Raw genomic sequence first — 19,195 nt, forward strand, 5'->3', positions numbered from 1 at the left:
CCCTAATTTTATAAAGTATTTCAATTGAAATTGCAATTTAATGAGTACTTTGTATAAAATGATATCAATTGATAATAATTTAAGAACATCTGAATGTAAATCTACATAAACTATCACTATTTTTTTTTTTTTAATAAAATCTTCTTTACATGAAATAGTTAATAAATAAAATAATATTTCTTAAGGAGATAATAGAATTGTCATATATAAATGTATGTTACCATAGTATTTTTAATCAGGTGAACATTTGAATTAAAAAATTACCAAAAAAATAATTTTTCTAGTTAAAAGTACCTATTGAAAAAATAATAATAACAATCAAGTAATGCATTTAATGAAGATAGGGAAGGTTGAGTGAAAAGTGGGGTCCACCTGAAGAATTTAATAGCATGTGGCCATGTTAATTTTGATTTTTCTTGTTATTAAGAACCCACAACCAAACTTTTGAGCCTAGTATACAAGTAAAGAATGAAACAATGCAATAATATATTTGAAATAACCATTATGCCCTTGGTCGACCTCTCTTCTCTCTTCTATATATACTAGATGATGCCAAGCCCGTGCTGAGCACGGGCCCAACGTTGTACTTATGAAGTAGCAGTTTACAAATAAATTTAAATTACTGCAAACTAAGCTAACTCAAATAGACCTACCAGAGCTTAGCGCTCTCCTTTTTTATTTTATTATTTTATCAGAGTAGAACATTTTCAAGTTTGTAGTTAAGTTTAAAGAACTCTTGGATAGAGATAGTACACTTTTATTTTACAAGATGAAGTTTAGTAGATTTGGTGCCTATAATCTGAGCATTGGAGTTAGCACAATAAATAATATCGTATCCAAGTTATCAGTTCGTATAAACAATGATCTTTGAAAAATAAAACTACTTTCAGATGCCTTTTCACTTTCTAGGCTCTAGCGGGCAAAGGTCATCCCTACAACCATCATTGATCGGGTATGACAGGTTTTGAGACCAATATAGTATCAAGATAGTCTAATTTTCCCTTCAGCTCGATTTTGCATGGAGCTAACTCATATCGAGCATCCAACAAAGATATATGCGCTCCATTCTGCGAACATTAAAGTTTTAAATTATTATCCAATAGATCATTACAATAATGCGTTAAAATTTTCATCATACAAAGAAACATCCTACTTATGCTGCTTGATAATTGAGCTTCTCCGCTAAGTACACAAACAAAAGAACTACAACAAATTCAGTGTAATCCCACAAGTGGGATCTGGAGAGGGTAGTGTGTACACTGACCTTACCCCAACCTTTAAGAAGGCAGAAAGATTTCTTCTGGTAGACCCTCGTCAGATGAAAGATTTTAAAAAAGGGGCAACAACACCAGCAAACCAATCGAAAAATACAAATGAAGCATTGATGTAAATTCACGAGGCCTCTCTTATGGCCTACGAACCAAATCTAGTAGAATTTAGCTAATATTAACATCGAAAGTAGAAAAAGAATAATAGTCAACATTAATTTAAATCAAGATAAAAATAATGATATTTCATTTTCTATATTTTAGATAGGGGATTTTACTTGTAACAACATCAATTAAAGTACTTACCTTTTTGATATATTCACATTAGTTATAATTACAATAATTGATACCTAATTTAAAATTTGATGATGATAATGATTTACATTTTGAGCTTGTAAATTTTTTGAGTGGCTCCAACAACAAATTCAAAGTATTTGGTCCCTTTTCTCGAATGAAGCGCATGAATTTGGAGAATCTATTTTATTTTAATTCTTGAAGCCTGTTGTATAACAACCTTTAATCCCTTAGATGTCTTAGACATGCATAGTAAAAGGAGGAGCAGGGTAGTTCAGCAAGAAGTTGCATAAACTATTACCTCATCTTGAGTTTCATAAACCTATCAACTTTTCCTAGTTCTCCTCCACATACCTAATATTCTAGAATTTGTTAAAGTACTTGTTTCAACTTTTATTCATGACAGTATGACACTTTTGTGATAACACCTCAACATATAATTAAACATACATGATTCAGAATTACAAGATTTTTCACTTCAATCTTTTTCTTAATCGGCTCTTTTTCCCGCCAACTTAATGGAACTTCTAAAGTTTCAACCTAGCAAAAATCTAATACAATAGAATAAACTTCTAAAAATTAAAGAAAAAGTCACCATAAATTTTCAGTTGAACATAAGAGCCACCAAGTCCAAGCAAGCTCTTATTTTATTTTATAAGCACAGAACTTTTAGCTTTACGTGTATTTTTCTTTTTTCGTCAACAAGTGAGACTCTAGATATCAGAATACGAAAAGTCATAGTAAAATAAAATTAAAAAAAAATAGTTGAAAAGGAATTAAAAAGCTAAATATAAATACCTTATTAGATAGGATAATCTTTAAAATACACATAAAAATGAGGATAATCTTTAAAATACACATAAAAATGACTACCAACATAATAAAATGATCTTTTAGGAGTAATTTACTGTAGAAATACTCCATAAAAAAGTTTAACTTTTTTCAGGTATCACTCTTCTACGACATTAAATAAGATTGAGGGAAATCTCAAAATACAATAAGATGAACATATGACCTACTTTTGAGAATATAACATAATGCATCTGACACTACAGAGACAAAAATATTACAGCTACAAGCTAGTAACCATTCCTTGAAGAACTTGAGAAGAGAACCTTCAGAATAGAGGTTGGAGTATACCCACATTTAATATGGAATTAACTGAGAAGTTTCTTCTAAGAAAATATTTTCTAAAGGAATTTGTCCAATAGAGTTATGAGAAATCAAATATAACATGCATTCAATTACTCAATAATAGATTTTCTAATATGGAACGGTAACAGGATAAAAAAAAAGGGGATTCATTTCCAGTTAATCACGAAATCACAAATTTAGTAAGTCATGTTTAAAGATAGGTCAAACTATAAGAAGTCATATGTAAGATCTCAAATTTATCAGAGAGTATAGTCGAAAGAAAGGAAAAAAAGGCTTAACCAACTCTTAACCGGAAGCTATAAAAGGCCTTTCAAAACATAAAAGAAATGGAACGTCATTGTTACTTGAACATGTAAGCATTTTCAGTCAAATTTACCTTACAATAATTTCATTTTCTATTCAAATTCTCTTCGATGAAAGGCAATAAATAAGTTATTGCTATTAATTATAGGCTAACCTATCCTCTTTGAATAAAAGAAAAATCATTCATATCCAAGTTGTGGTGAAAGAAACAACGTAGTAATTTTATGGAGCATCAAATTGTTGATATTTGCATTCCAGTACTAATATACTACTATTGTAACATCTGAGTTAACAAAACTCCGTTTCAGTTAGCAAAATTTTTTATTCATGAACGAAAAACATAAACATAGACTTAGATAATTTTTCAAACTAAGGATTAAAGGAGAAAAATAACAAATTCAAGCTTAACAAATAGATGAAGCATCCAAACAAATCAGATCTTGTCCAGTAAGTGTTAATGCCAGTAAATAGACTTCAAAAGAGAGCAAACACTCTCCTTAATTTTGATTATACAGCGAATAACACAAAATCCTAAACCTGAAAGCCTTGTTTCAAGAAACTACCTGGAACGATAGATTTTGCTAGCCTGATTATATGAAATACTGATGTGTATTTGACATACTTCCCCTACTCTGGTGAATGGTGATCTTCCCCTGCCATTATATATAGCAGAAAGCAAAAAGATTTAAAACAAATAGGTGTTAGAGAAAAACTCAAAATTAGCTAATTCCAGATAGAGGAGAGGATTTTAGCGTATATCATCTGAAAAAATCTAACTAAATATGCTATCTATTTTTCACACATCTGAAAGAGTATTCTCTGTAAAAGTGTGAAGATAGAGAATATATTTTTTTACGGAAGGAGGAGGAGAATAGGAGTAAAAGAGATGGAAGGGTCGATGTTTCTAGACTGAGGTTTTTGTGCGTTGTGGGCTGTGGAAAAGAAAATATATAATGTTTGAAATAACGGTTTTGCCCTTGGTCGACCATGATGGCTTTTCTATATAATAGAAATATAATAGAAATATGAAAGGGCAATTGAAAAAGGCCACACCAAACTAGTCAGAGAATTTAGCAGGTACAAATTTTGAGTTCAGATTCTTCTAAACAAGCAAATTCTAGTTCTTGACAGTGGGGATTCTCTAAATAGGCAAATTCTGATCCTCCCAATATATTTAATGGAGTAGTTTTTAAATGGTCAGTCAATTATATTGGAGTATATATTAAGCCTCAACACTAAATTAGTGGTATTGATTGTATAGAACATTTCTAATCATTTGGCTCTATTTAAACTCATTTCACATTAATGCATGTTAGACAATCTATTTTTTAAAGCAAGTTATAACTCCTTTTAAGTAAAGGTATTCCAATGGTGAAAAGCTACTCCAAATAATAAGCTTCTAAAAGAAAGATATAAGCCTTAAAGGCGGAAGGTAGGTTAAAATGACTAGTTTTTCTTATCCAAAAGCAAACAAGACAATAAGGGAGGTTTTGGGGCCTACCTATCTCAATTGGACCTCATAAAAGAACGGGAGCTGTTGAGAGGTTTTATATTGCCGATACGAAGAACAACACTTCCGTACGTGATCGTAGTATGTCACATCATCTTGTCCCCGTTGCATAGAAGTGTATATGGTAAAATATGCTATGTTAAGTAATTGAATAAAAGAATGACACGTGGAACCGAAGACAGAGGATAGTTAAAACCGAAGACAACTGTTCTATTTGTTACCGAAAAGAATTATGCTCATAAAGATACAATAAATGCCTGCCATCCGGTAGCATTTAATAAAAAATATTCTACAGCATTTAGTACACTGCACGTTACAAATAATTTGTCATTCATGCTCACCGTTACACATTCTTCAATGGCTCTCATAATTGATATTAAAGAAGGGCAAGATCCTAGGACCTTGTTCTCTAGGTGTAACTATAAATAGTGAGCTCTGTTATCATTGTAAATGACATAAATTTTCTAGTAAACTTACGCTATAATCTATTCAAAGCTTTATACAATTTTACCTTCTTACTTTTTGATTTCATTACTGTTGTGTCCGGAAACCTTGCTCCTAGAACTACTGTTTCTGCTATTTCATCTTCATCGTAAGGCTAAGTGTTGCATATTTCATCAATTCTTTTATTATTTCAGGATAGAATTAATCCACTTGTTTAGAAATCACGTATAAATTCAATTGTATCATTTTATGGATAAATAGTTTGGCGCCCACCGTGGGGCCTAGACAGTCGTGTAATTAAGTTGATCCTTGCCTATTTTACTAACGTGTTTTGATTATATGTTCTAAGCAAAAATCATAAAAAATGGCAGATAATAGTTTTAACAACACACACAATTTTGAGACCCAAGGAGAACAACCTCAGTATGAGAATTCTATCAGTGATACCTGCAATGAGGGAAACGATGCCACGCCGGTCCACGGCAGGCGGTACCCGCGACATGTTTGGGAGGCGACTCCCGATAATGCTGAAGAGGAGCATGTTGTTGAAGTGGTAAGGGTCCTGCAGGAGCAGCAAGAGGTCATTCTAGGACATCTCACACAACAATATAAGGTTATGACGGAACTAAGGAGGCATTGTCAGGTGCTTCCAATAACGCGAATGGACGAGGTCCAGTTACTCCCAATGATCCCGCAAATCAAACAATGTAGAGGGTCGACAACAATACCTCGAGGGGCGAGGTTGGCTTTGATGGGGCCAGGAGGAGCAGTTCTGGTCATAATAATGAGAGCGATCCCTTCAAAAGCGAGCTCTTACAGTTTATGAGAGAAGTGAACGCCCGCATGGACCAAATCCCGGACGCACCACCGGTGCTAAAAGGGTCGGACTCAAAGAAGTATACTCAGTTACCGTACAAACCAAGTGTGGCACCAGAATTAATCCCGAAGCAGTTTAAAATGCCCGACGTGCTGAAATATGATGGGACTTCGGACCCTCAGGAGCATATTACCACCTATACAATGGCAGTGAAGGGGAACGATTTAGCTCCCCATGAGATTGAAGCTATTTTGCTGAAGAAATTCGGAGAGACCCTCACGAGGAGAGCCTTGACATGCTATTAGCTGTTGCCCGAGCATTTCATAGATTCCTTTGAGATGCTTGCAGATTCTTTTATTAAAGCCCATGCCGGGGCTAAAAAAGTGCAGGCCCGAAAGGCCGACATATTCAGAATTGCACAAAGAGAGTCTAAGTTGCTACGAAAATTCGTCACCTGATTCCAAAAGGAAAAAATGTTGCTCCCGGCTGTTCCGGATGAATGGGCGGATGAACCATTCACCAAGGGTCTGAATCTGAGAAGTTCTATTGCTTCTCAAAAATTGAAGAAAATCTTGCTTGAGTTCCAAGCGACGACTTATGTGGATGTTCACAATCGGTATGAGTCCAAGATAAGGATTGAATACGATTAGATTGGCAAAAGACAATATCAAAAGGTCGGGAGAAGAATAAAGAAATATCAAAAGACAATTTCGACACAGATAAACTATCTTCGAGGGGCCAATTTTTGCCCTGCAAACGGGCTGAAGGATGTGGCAGAGGTTTTCGGTCGACAGACAAGTTCGTTACCGACAGAAGAACTGATCGCAATCGGAATAATAGATCATTACAGGACAAAGAGACATTAGGTTCTCGGGATCCTTCCTATCCCAGGCTATCAGAATACAACTTCAATGTCAATGTAGTATATTTGGTATCGGCTATGATGGACATTAAATAAGCACGATTCCCGAAGTCGATAAGGTCCGATCCCATCCAGAAGGATACCAATTTGTGGTGAGAATACCACGGGACGAATGGCCACCGGACTGGGGACTACCGACATCTGCAGAAAGAGGTGGTGACATTGCTGAAAAATGGCCATCTCAGCTAATTATTAAGTGACCGGGCTAAGAATAATTACGGTCGAAACCGTGATAATGCGGAGCCATCAAAAATAGGCGAAGACCCCCCGCGCCAGACGATCAACATGATTTTCGGGGGAAACGAGATTAACGGGGTTACCTTCTCGATAACAAAAAAGACGAAGGTATCAGTAACCCACAACAAGAGACTCTGGGAAGTCGCTGAAGACGAAATCACTTTCACGGAGGAGGATGGAGATGGACTGTTGCTACCGCACAACGACGCATTGGTAATTTCTCTAAATGTATTAGATTTTTAAATCAAACGTGTTCTTGTGGATCTAGGAAGTTCAACCAATATCATACAATGGAGGGTATTGGAACAAGCTAAACTTACCAGAAGAATCATCCCGACCACAAAACTCCTCGCCAGATTCAACCTTGCAAGCGTGAAAACCCAAGGAGAAATCCTGGTGCCCGTAAAATTCTGAAGGGGTGATGAAGACGACTCTTTTCGAGGTTGTGGACACTGATATGGGTTACAACATTATTCTGGGAAGACTGTGGTTGCACGATATGAAAGTCGTACCTTCAACGTATCATCAGTTGCTGAAATTCCAGGATTAAGCAGATTCAACCGGCATCAAGGGAGATAAATGCGATTTCGGTCTCCAGTAGCAAATGGAAGGAGCATGTGGCATAACAATTACAAGAACCTGCGCCTGCTCCCGAATCAAGTGAATTTAACCAGGGGGAAGAAGCGTTGGAATCTTATCAGGTGCCAAGATACTTCCAAGTACCGAAAGAGACGGACACAACGAAGTCCACAACGGAAGAGCTTGATCAAGTCACGTTATTTGAAAAGTTCTTGGAGAGGAAATTCCACTTGGGGACACGACTGCACCCCGAGCTCAGGTCTGGGTTTATTGAATTTCTTAAATTTAATGCCGATTGTTTCATGTGGTTGATGGTAGGCTAGAAACGCGTATTTTAGTTATAGTTTGCACTCTAATCACTGCATTTTACATGTGGTTGAACTTAATTAATGGTGATTTGCGCTTATTATATGTTTTATGCCTTGAAGGAAATGATTCCGAGCTATTAAGATAATTTGGAGCTAATTTGAACATGTTGGAGCTTTGAAGTATGAGTAAAAGCCCAAGAAATTAAGCCGGGATCACGTTCAGGGGTCGAGGACCAAGCCTAGATGTCAAAAAGTGAGAAAACAAAAATTACTCTGAGAAAATTGTACTACCGCGCTGCGCCATGCAATGCATAGCGGGGCGCTAGTGCAAAATTTCTACAGAGTGAAAAAAATTAACTCTCTGAAAATCCCCACTGATGAGGCACATGGGGCGCCGCACCAGTGTATTTTTGCGGTCCCATTGTCCCACTTCAGCTTGGAAAGGGTAGTTTCATCTGGGCCCATTCCTATATGAAATAAATACACCAAAAATACGATTTTTAGAGGACTTTTGACCTTGGAAGCTTTGGGAAAGCATTGGAGGCTACAAGACACAAGATTTTATCATCTTTCCATCAATTCAATACGAGAGTTTGGATTGTAGCGTTACCTTGATGCTTTATTATTCTTTAACTCTTTTTGTGATGACTTCCTCCATAATTATGGAGTAGTTTACCTTAGGGTTTGACGTGATTTGGTGACTTGGTTATTATTTATAAATTTGATTACTGCTTAATTGCTTGAATTTATGGGAAGAGCTTTAACTCTAGTTGTATTTTATTCATTATCTTGTTTAATCGGAATATGAGCATAATACTGAATATTGTTGCAACGCATGCCTTAATTTATTTTGGTACTTCTTTAAAGTAATCGAAATAACTTTATGATCTACCTCTTAAATTAAGATTGAGACTATCCGAAATAAGTTTCTCTTAGACCATTCTTACTAATATATTCTTGCAAGTTTCATCGCATTTCACATTAGTTTATTTGAAAGATTTAGATTTAATCGAGAGAGGAGTATGAATCGGAAGAATAAGCTAATCACCTATTGAATTCGTGAGCATCAATAGAACCCCAAGAGTGAAATATAACAATATCATATCTAGAATAACAACCTTGCACATATCGCATCAAAATCCTTGTTCCTCACATTGATAAGAATCCGACTTTGCTAATCTCTGGTTTGTTGCAGTCAATTGTCAATTGCTTTATTTTAGTAGTTAAACGTAGTTCATAATTAATTAACTCAAGTATTGATCTTCCTGAATAGTAATTAAACCATAAATTACTCGAACATTGTTTAAATCCAATCCCTGTGGAGACGATATCTTACTATACTATCCTTAATTAGTGAGCATCAATTTCGTGTTGTATTTTGCACTCGTCAAAATTTGGCGTTGTTGCCGAAGATTTTCCATCAATAGTGTTCAAAGTAGATTTTGCTGCTAATTTAGGAATTTATTATTTTAATTCTTCATGGGTTTCCTCTTCCGTGTGCAGGCAGCATATTGACGTCTCTGGTGTATGACTCGATCTTCGCATGTGGATATGATAGGTATCCCGATGGAAATGGCCGTACACAAGTTAAGCTTGGATCCCAGCATCCCTCCGGTAAGACAAAAGAAACGCCCTATTGCGGAGGCCAGAAATAAATTCGTCAAAGAAGAGGTAACTCGCCTACTTGATATCCGTTCGATCCGAGAGGTAAAATATCCAGACTGGCTAGCTAACGTAGTCGTAGTTACAAAGAAGAACAATAAATTTTGTATGTCCGTAGATTATAAGGAATTGAATAAGGCGTGCCCAAAGGACTCGTTCCCACCGCCAAACATCAATCAAATAATTGATGCAACGGCCGGGCACGAGTTAATGAGTTTCCTCGATGCTTAGTCCAGGTACAACCAAATTAAGATGAACCCAGAGTATCAGGAAAAAACTTCGTTCATAATGAATTTCGGCACATACTGCTATAATGTGATGCCCTTCGGGCTAAAGAACACCGGATCCACTTATCAACGGCTCGTAAATGTCACGACCCAAACCGTAGGACCGTGACAGGAACCCGGTGCCTAACTCAACCAAGTACCAACGTAACATATCCTTCTTATCATACTACCATGGGTAAATGAACCGAAAAAGCCGCCATGAGATAACTAGAATTAAACATAAGAGAATACTCGACATGAGATGACCCAACATGATATAGAAGCTTATGCATGTGACATACGGGCCTATAAGGCCGACATGATCATTTGTATACTCAAAACATAGGCCGACAAAGCCATACAAGTATCCATATACATGAAATCTGTCTACAAGCCTCTACGAGTACATAAATATCATAAAGTTTGAGATATGGCCCTGCCATACCAATCAATACATGTCCAAATCATACTGATCGGATAGGCAACTCTGGAGCAAGTGGAGTGCACCAACACCTTCCGCTGAGCTGATAGCCTGCTAGGAGGAATCTCAACCTGTCTATCGGGACCTACAGTCATAAAACGCAGCATCCCCAGGAAAAAAGGACGTCAGTACAAATAAAGTACCGAGTATGTAAGGCATGACAATAGTATGTAAAAGACATGAAAGAAACATGGAGTAAAGAACTCAGCCTGTAATTCTGAATAGCTCTGTGAATCATGAAAAATTTATAATGTCATGCATGTACATATAAATGCCATACCATGCATATGTATATGCGTACATAACATCATCAAGCCTCTGAGGGCATTCCATCATATCATCTCATCCACTATAGGAGAAATCATTAATGTATACCAGTAGATCAGGTGGTGGTACGTATATAACGCCATATCCTTTTACCATATCCCATATACATATAATATATGCGTATATAACACCATCTGATCATGGGTCAATGTGCATGTATAAATGAATGCAATGCATAATGAAGTAAGTCAGTAAGATTTCTCAGAATGTCATAAGATCAATATGCCTTCGGATAAACTTTAGCAACTTACGTATTTTTCTGATACCCATGAACAGAAGATATAATAATAGGACACATGGGGAATCAAAAACATAGGCACCCCTAGTACTTCTATGAATAGAGTCATTTATGAAAGTTTTGCGTTTGCACGTTTCATTTGTATCATATGAATCATGCCAAAAGGAAAGAATGGATAGCCTTAACATACCTTAACTCCATTGAGTCCTTAATACCTTCCAAGCAATTTTTCAAACAACTCAACTCAATCTACCATAGCATAAGGAGATTCAAAATCAGTGTTGAGTAAAGGCTAAGTCCGCAACTTAAACTAGTAGCTCATTTATGTAAATTTGGGCAGCATCTCCCCTGTAACAAGAGCCTCCTCCAATACCATATGCCAACAACAATGACCAGAGAAAACCAGCAATACATAATTATCAATAACAAGACATCATATAACAACAAGTCACAACTACTTCACGACGAGCTACAAGCCCAATTGGAATTCGTATACCCCATATCATCCCTTATAGACTTCTTACTTTAACTTACTAGTATCATTAACATGATAATGAAGTCACTCATCAATGATTCCAGCCTTATACCATATATTTATAACAAAGAAAACAATCCACAACTCCAATTTTCCTCAATTAATAACTTTATTCACTAGTTCATGTCTAGTCCGTCCATTTAACTTAATCAATGTCAAGATTACCTTAAGCACATGCAAGAACGCAATATACACACCTCTTACAGTAGATTAAAGTCGAAATTCAAGTTATATTTAGCTTACAATAGCCCTCAATGGCAATACAACACCATAGAAGTGACATAAGCTAATCTTCACTTCTAATCTCAAGTTTCGTATGCTTCTTTCACCAATTCACTTGATAAACATATGGACATATATAAAAACAGAAACCATATCATAATCAAGTTATCCCTATTTTCCAGCTATTTATAGTTCGTGGAAACAACCTTTCCAAAACAGTCAAATAAAACCCATAACATCTCAAACTATTTCAAGTCTTCTCTTGTAGTAGTTTGCTCAAATAATGCAACCAACACACCAACAACTTCAAGTACATGTTGTAGGATTTTATACTCATCTTAAACAGTAGAAACAATACAAAATTTCAGCCAAGCACAGCCCACAACTATCCTCAATAACACCATAACACTATAGGTGTTGTATTCTCTTCTTGAATCAACTTTTGGTGTTCAAGTTGGTGTATAAATACTTGTAGTTCGCCTTGAAAATCTAATATATATGAAGGAGGAACTGATTATTACCTTAATCAACAAGAACAACATGAAATCTGAGGTTACTTACCTTTGAAGAACCCTCCAAAACAGTCATAAGACAAAAAACTACGATCTAGCAAGCACCACGGGATTTCTAGCATTGGATTCATGTTTTCATCTTAGGTTCTCACCCTGGAATTATGGAGGAACCATTGGAGAGCATTTAGGAGGATTTAGAAACTGTTTTGGACCAGAAAAATGAGTTAAAACGATGGAGAATTGACTTAAATACAAGCTGGAATATTTCCCCAACTTTGTGGGTCCCATGGGTGCTGCTTGCGCAGTCTCGCAAAAACGCGAATATCTCTCTACTCCGATATCGTATCGATGAACGGTTAAATGAGTTAGAAACTAGACTCAAATACCTTCTATTTGGTATATAATATATCCCCAAAAGACATCATAAATCTTATGAAATATATTTCTCAAAAATCTTCATTACAAGGCAAATCCTTTGTCGGTTTTTTCGCAACTTAAATCCGATTTTTCCCTAACTTTATATTTCATATCCAGACATTATATATAGTCATATCATGACTTTAAACTCATTTAAATCATGATTAAAAATTTTCATATTCATCTTAACTTACTTAAGATTTCGGTAAATCTTTCTTATCCCTGTGGAAGGATTTCGTCCTTTTTGAGCTTACATTAGATAATCCTATAATGACAGTGACGTATGAAATACGGGGTGTAACAACATGTCCCCTTATAAATATTTCCCCCCGAATGATAACTCTTAAAGACTTGCGAAAATGGGACGTAACATCATTAAATCACTTTATATACTTTCAAAGAGGATCTCATTTTCAAGCTTACATCAATTGACTTACGATGTACTTTCACGTACAAAAACATGGGGTGTAACATCATTACCCCATTTAGAACATTCTTCCTCGAATGTTGACTGATGCGCTTATCATTCTCATAACCTATAGCTCTTATGAATACTTTAATATTGTCCTTTGCCATCTAGGCAACTGTTCTATGAATAAATCCAAAGGCCAGGGCATTTCCCCCTTTAGGCCTCTTTCTCACGCCATGACTCGTGGTCAGAAATCTTCCAATCTCGTAACTATTGCTACCTTCTATCATGTAGTCTGTACGATTTTGTCCTTGTATGTGCGCCTATGCGACTCTTCTCTCATTTTCCTCCAGCTTTTAGCCAATCTCTAGGCCTCACTTTGTGAACATATACAGGACTACGACAAGCTGTCCCTCTGGGAATCTATAGGTATACTGAAGTTCTTCGCTTTGTACTTTGTTGAATGTACAACTATTGCTATATTTTGTTTCCTAGCCTTGGTTATCTGTCCTTATGGCTTTAGTACATCTAGGTAGGTCATACCGTACTATAACACTTACTTCGGTTTATTATTACCGAGGTCTGCTACCCAACTCCAGGTTACTCTCTCACTGCTTATCCCATATATATAAATCTAAGTCCTTTAATGCTTCCTTATTACTGTTCATCTAAAGAATGGCATCATAACCTCCTTTTATACTTTGGAATTTTTATCCAACTATTGTTGATTCACCTTAATGTTGATCTATATCTACCACTGATAACTTGATACCTCTTGCATAATACATTGTCACTAAGGCTCACGTCTCATCGGGAAACATCTGAAGTGATTTTTCCTGATCCACCTAGGGGTGATACTATACTTCAATAACCGTATTTCATAGCATCCCGGCGTGATTCATCTTATATGGGTATTCTAATTCCATGCAATTCATGAAATCCCTTTTATTAAAATCATTACTCATTCAAAAGCCTAAATGTCATCCTCTTATTTATCACCATTACACCCTTATTCTACTACCAGGGCAGCATTTCATATCTTCTAATTGCTCATATTCTTAGACTCCCCTGAGTTCCTTTAGACTGCACCGGGCTTTCTATAACTTATGGAAACCATCAAATCTCTTGTTTTGATGGGCTAAATCTCGAGGCCTTACCTGTTCTCATCACTTTCTCACTCACCTTTTCATATCCTTACTCTTATCTACCTAAAACCTTGTCGCTCTATCATACTTTAGCTTGCGACCTACATATATCTATTTATACTACTCGCAATCTTCCTTTAAATTGCTAGCACCATAGATTTCCTTTCGTGCCTTCTCAGTTGTCTTTAAATGTAAGCAATTACTTTTTCTGGTCATTCTTCCACTTGTTGCATGAATACTTGGCTTATCTTTTTGCCCACAAATACTGGAATTTCCTGTAACTCATATGATCTCAAATATCACCTTTGATTTTTTACTTCCCGTTCATTAACCATGATGGTGCCACTTTTTTATGGAGTGTATACAAAATTGTAGTGAGAGTATTGTTACAAGACCATTTTTTCTTTATGTCACTATGCTTAGATTGAAGCCTTCTTCCTTATTTCCCCAGCTAGTCTTTCAGGGTAGTACATAGTGGAGACCCTCTGGCTCCTATAAAGCTACGAGATTATTATATCGTATACCCGAAGCAATCTTTGATGTTCTTACTCGCCTATAATTATCTTTAGTTACATACCTCTGCGCCCTTGTGCTCGTAGGGTTGCTTCTGAATTGAAATTTTGAATGTCTCCCCAGTGACACTCTCTTTTATTTTTGGAACACTTATACAATACCTTTAACTAACCCAAATCCTATCTGAAAAGTTTTCAACTGCGATCTCGTATCTGTGAGACTGGATTCCCTATGTTGGGGTTCACTATGTTTATCTTGCATGATCTGTTGATTTATTTGTATCCTCTTGTCTAGCCATAACTAGACTCTTCCTGAATCCACTACAAACTACTCGTTGGTCTATTCTCATATCTATATTCTGCGTAACCTCTCTTGGGTTATGTACTTTGTCTTAACTTACCTCTCGTACTGGCTCTTTATGTATCGAGTGTTCATTCTCACTTATTTATCAGTATCATCTGGTGCGGAACCCTTACTGCCTCTCCTCGGCATCATGCTTGCATAATGTTCTGGAGTTGTAACATATCTGTAGGATCCGAATAAATGCAGTCTCATTCCTTTCACCTTTTTACCATATTCTTTATTTACTATTCCATAGTTACCTATTCATCTTTGACGTCTTTTCACATCTTTACTGACATCTTACCCGCCTTGTGGTAACCCTTCTTCACACCTAGTATAACTGGCACACTTAGTCCCTTAAGCTTCACAGTGCTCTCTTTAGGGAAGCGTCTTCCTGAATGACCTTTAAAGGTTATTCTTCTATTGTCCATTCTATTATCGCCAGAACGTGTTCTCTAAAATTCTCATGATGCCGGCTATTGTCAAATCATTCGGTCCCTAATTCATATCCATTTTATCTTGTTCACCAGCTCATACTAATTTCTATTACTCTGGGGTCTAACGTTTCCTTCTGGTAATCATGTTGGACTCACCAACTTATTTCTCGAAAGAAGGATATGACTTTATGGCTTATACTCTTCTATTGTTTCAAGGCATGTCACCTCTTGTCTTTTCTTTCACTTGATTATAGACTCTGTCACCGTGTCATATTTTGATTTACTGTTATTACCCATATATCACATCTTACTCATGATGCTTCATTTACTCTCTTCTTATTCTCCGGATAACATTTTTGTCCATCACTTTATTCTAAAAACTTCAACAAAACGTTCTTTCACTTTTAGTTCCCCTTGCTTCATCTCACTGGTTCTTCGGGACGCCTAACATTCTCCGTTTTTTTGCTAGGGGCTGGAGTCATACTAAGGTAACTATTTATCTCTTCTAGGATTCCACTGCCTATCTTCTAAAATTTCTGAACATTCCTATATTCATATCTGGCTATACAATTCTAGAGTGCACCATCTGGATGTCTCGCAAGGAGAATTATTACCATATTTTGCACTATCCTTCTGAAATGTTAGCTAATGATAACAATCCATCCACCATTTTTGGGTTACCTAACCCCAACTGGATTTTTATATCCTATCCTTCTCTTAAACTATATATGTTTGCTCCCATATGGCATAATTGAGATGGGTGTGGTCAATTGTATATACCTCTGCTACTGTTGAAGGTAACTCAAAATGCTTATATTTTTCTGTCTGAATTGTAAATACTGATAATCTTCATTAACTAGGTACCTCGTGCCCTTCTTCATCTTGCTTCTTTTACTTGCCGAACTTGTATCTACCTTCTGATTCTCTTATTTCTTTTTACCATATGGGTGGATAGATACTCTTGCCTTAGGACTCCTTATAAAGAAGCTTACACATCTTAGTACACACATGATCTGCTGAAGACCTCACATTTACTCATCATAATCATGATCGAAAATCAAGTTCCTCTGACTCAACTCTTCCACAACCACATTCAATCTCTTACCAACTGTCTTTTTGGATGTAGGTATCGTTGTATTACGAATAAAATAAAATTTAGGAGTTTGAATTCTTACAATTGAGCTCTACCACACGATCTAGAGTAAGAAGAAAGAGTGACAGTCCTAAATTCCCTGTAGCCACCTGCTTATAAGTGTGGTGCACAATACACCCATAAACAAGACTCTACTAGACACGGCTTGTAGACTTCCTAGGACAGAACTGCTATGATACCACTTTTGTCATGACCAAAACCGTAGGGCCGCGACGGGTAGCCGGTGCCTAACTCAACCGAGTACCAACGTAACATATCCTTCTTATCATAATATCATGGGTAAATGAACCGTAAAGGACGTCATGAGATAGCTAGAATTAAACATAAGAGAATACTCGACATGGGATGACCCAACATGATATAGAAGCTTATGCATGTGACATACAGGCCTATAAGGCCAACATAATCATTTGTATACTCAAAACATAGGCCAACAAGGCCATCCAAGTATCAATATACATAACATATGTCTACAAGCCTCTACGAGTACATAAATGTCATAAAGTTCGAGATATGGCCCCGTCATACAAATCAATACATGTCCAAATTATACTGACCAGATAGGCAACTCCGGAGCAAGTGGAGTGCACCAATACCTTCCGCTGAGCTGATAGCCTAATAGGAGGACTATTAACCTGTCTATCGGGACCTGCGGGCATGAAACACAGCATCCCCAGGCAAAAGGGACGTTAGTACAAATAAAGTACCGAGTATGTAAGGCATGACAATAATATATAAAAGACATAAAAGAAACATGAAGTAAATAACTCAACCTGTAATTCGGAATAGCTCTGTGAATCATGAAAAAATTATAATGTCATGCATGTGCGTATAAATTCCATACCATGCATAGGTATAAGCGTACATAACATCATCAAGCCTTTGAGGGCATCCCATCATATCATCTCAGCCACTGTGTGTGAAATCATCAACGTATACCAGCTGATCAGGTGGTGGTGTATATATAACGCCATAACCTTTTACCATATCCCATATACATATAATATACGCGTATATAACGCCATCTAGTCATGGGTCAATGTATATGTATAATGAATGCAATGCATAATGAAGTAAGTAAGTAAGATTTCTCGGAATGTCATAAGATCAATATGCCTTCGGATAAACTTTAGCAACTTACGTATTTTTCTGATACCCATGAACAGAAGATATAATAATAGGACACATGGGGAATCAAGAACATAGGCACCCCTAGTACTTCTATGAATAGAGTCATTTATGAAAGTTCTGCGTTTGCACGTTTCGTTTGTATCATATGGATCATGCCAAAAGGAAAGAATGGATAGCCTTAACATACCTTAACTCCATTGAGTCCTTAATACCTTCCAAGCAATTCTTCAAACAACTCAACTCAATCTACCATAGCATAAGGAGATTCAAAATCAGTATTGAGTAAAGGCTAAGTCCGCAACTTAAACTAGTAGCTCGTTCATGTAAATTTGGGAAGCATCTCCCCTGTAACAAGAGCCTCCTCCAATACCATATGCCAACAACAATGACCAGAGAAATCCAGCAATACATAATTATCAATAACAAGATATCATATAACAACAAGTCACAACTATTTCACGACAAGCTACAAGCCCAATTAGAATTCGTATACCCCATATCACCCCTTATAGACTTCTTACTTTAACTTACTAGTGTCATTAACATGATAATGAAGTCACTCATCAATGATTCCAGTCTTATACCATATATTTATAACAAAGAAAACAATCCACAACTCCAATTTTCCTCAATTAACAACTTTATTCACTAGTTCATGTCTAGTCCGTCTATTTAACTTAATCAATGTCAAGATTACCTTAAGCACATGCAAGAACGCAATATACACACCTCTTACAGTAGATTCAAATCAAAATCCAAGTTATATTTAGCTTACAACAGCCCTCAATGGCAATACAACACTATAGAAGTGACTTAAGCTAATCTTCATTCCAATCTCAAGTTTCATATGCTTCTTTCACCAATTCACTTGATAAACATATAGACATATATAACAACAGAAACCATATCATAATCAAGTTATCCCTATTTTCCAGCCATTTATAGTTCATGGAAACAACCTTTCCCAAACAGTCAAATAAAACCCATAATATCTCAAACTATTTCAAGTCTTCTCTTGTAGTAGTTTGCTCAAATAATGCAACCAACACACCAAAAACTTCAAGTACATGTAGTAGGATTTTATACTCACCTTAAGCAGTAGAAACAACATGAAATTTCAGCCAAGCACAGCCCACAGCTATCCTCAATAATACCACAACACTATAGGTGTTGTATTCTCTTCTTGAATCAACTTTTGGTGTTCAAGTTGGTGTGTAAACACTTGTAATTCGCCTTGAAAATCTACTATATATGAAGGAGGGACTGATTATTACCTTAATCAACAAGAACAACATGATATCTGAGGTTACTTACCTTTGAAGAACCCTCTAGAATAGCCACAAGACGAAGAACTACGATCTAGCAAGCACCACGGGATTTCTAACGTTGGATTCATGTTTTCATCTTAGGTTCTCACCCTAGAATCATGGAGGAACCATTGGAGAGCATTTAGGAACTGTTTTGGACCAGAAAAATGAGTTAAAACGACGGAGAATTGGCTTAAATACAAGCTGGAATTTTCCCCCGACTTTGTGGGTCGCATGGGTGCTGCTTGCGCAGTCTCGCAA

Source organism: Nicotiana tabacum, chromosome 2, assembly GCF_000715075.1.
Source record: "Nicotiana tabacum cultivar K326 chromosome 2, ASM71507v2, whole genome shotgun sequence".
Classification (NCBI taxonomy): domain Eukaryota; kingdom Viridiplantae; phylum Streptophyta; class Magnoliopsida; order Solanales; family Solanaceae; genus Nicotiana; species Nicotiana tabacum.